Source organism: Piliocolobus tephrosceles, chromosome 21 (genome assembly GCF_002776525.5).
Source record: "Piliocolobus tephrosceles isolate RC106 chromosome 21, ASM277652v3, whole genome shotgun sequence".
Lineage (NCBI taxonomy): Eukaryota > Metazoa > Chordata > Mammalia > Primates > Cercopithecidae > Piliocolobus > Piliocolobus tephrosceles.
The window spans coordinates 31,753,849-31,755,729 of record NC_045454.1 but is presented as its reverse complement, the minus strand read 5'-3'; positions in this window follow the sequence as shown (position 1 = coordinate 31,755,729).

The window sequence follows — 1,881 nt, the reverse complement described above, 5'->3', positions numbered from 1 at the left end:
AAAAAAAAAAAAAAAAAAAAAGCTTGGTCTCTTTCTTCGAACATTATACAGAAAAAGCCTAGGTATGCAAAGCAGGAACTGGAAGTAATATTTGCACAGCCATGGTTATAACAGCATTATAAAAGCCCCAAGATACATGTGACTGATGCTGCCATCTGTGTCCTCGCAGTGATGCAATGACAGCATCCTGTGTACACACGCAGAGCTAATACCATGAATTCACTCACTGAGCCCATGACTTAATCTGAAACCTAGACGACTGGTACTGAAATTCTCCCCCTCAGTGAATCCATAGGGAATCACTTGGCTTTAATGTCTTGTTGGGTTTGAGTTTGCATGTAATAACTTAAGAAGTCTTTTATTATTTTTATTTTTTCCTTTTTGCTATTTTGTAGGACTTTTTCAGAATGTGGAAAACAAAAACAAATGCAGAAGACTTTCCCACTGTCTGCTACCTTTGCCCCAGACCATCTTAAACTTAAATGCTTATATTTTATTAAACAAAACAGGTGCTTTCTAGAATCTCTGTGATTATTTTGAGGTATCTGAAACAGGATATAAAGAGTGGTTTCACGTTTTAACTTAATCTTTTTGGAGGTTGGAATGGTTCACTTTAATGAAAGATTTTTTATTTTAATGTTCTCTGTTGTTTTAAATTGTGAACTATTTGAGTCATTACCTGATGCAAATAATAGACATAGACATGAACAGGTTACAAAAGAGGAATAATGTTTTTGATGTGCACAAAAACTCTTTAAAACTGAATCTTTTAGCACTCACTCTGTGTAGATGAGTCTAGGAAACACAATGGGAACCAGTAAATTGCAATTTTCTGCAGTGGAAGATATCTGCAATCTCTAGAAGAAACTGAATCAGAAAAGCAGAAATGGCCTGCAGCAACCTCAGAAAGCAGAAGACAGGCTTGTGTGGACAGAATGCATACTCACTAATAGCAGAATGACAGAGATATTACTTTTTAATTAATATCTGTGACATTAATTCTTTTGCATCAGAACTTGATTTTCATTCTAAACTTTCCCACTATGCAAACATGCATATACAAACACGCACATACACACCCTCACATTCTTACATTCATGCAAATTCAACCAGATGTTCTGTAGCCAGGATATCTTTAAGTACACCAGATTAAACTAGATAATTTAGGGATTATCTGAACCCACCAGAGCAATTGCTTGTTTACTTTCTCTGTAAATGTAAGATCAGTATTTCCTATCCACTGATATCTTAATTACAACTTTCTGATAAACTACTGGTGAGAAAGAATTTGAAACAGACCCTTTTTCTAGACATATTTTATGACTCTAAAATGTATTTCTATTGTAGAATACAGAAGACATTAACTCATTTGGCAAAAAGGAATCACAAGTTACAAACTTGCAAAAATTAAATTAATGGTGCAGATAAAGTTGTAAAATTAATGATGCAGATAAAGTTGTTAAATATCTGAAATTACTAGAATTGAATTCCTGAAACCCCTGACATCTAAGTTAATATATCAAAAAGGTTAAATAATTTAAACAATTTATATTCCTGGATAACACCTTGATTTCTAGTGTCTTTAAATTATTAAAAACATTTTAGGCCGGGCGCGGTGGCTCAAGCCTGTAATCCCAGCACTTTGGGAGGCCGAGACGGGCGGATCACGAGGTCAGGAGATCGAGACCATCCTGGCTAACACGGTGAAACCCTGTCTCTACTAAAAAATACAAAAAACGAGCCGGGCGAGGTGGCGGGCGCCTGTAGTCCCAGCTACTCCGGAGGCTGAGGCCGGAGAATGGCGTAAACCCGGGAGGCGGAGCTTGCAGTGAGCTGAGATCCGGCCACTGTACTCCAGCCTGGGCGACAGAGCGAGACTCC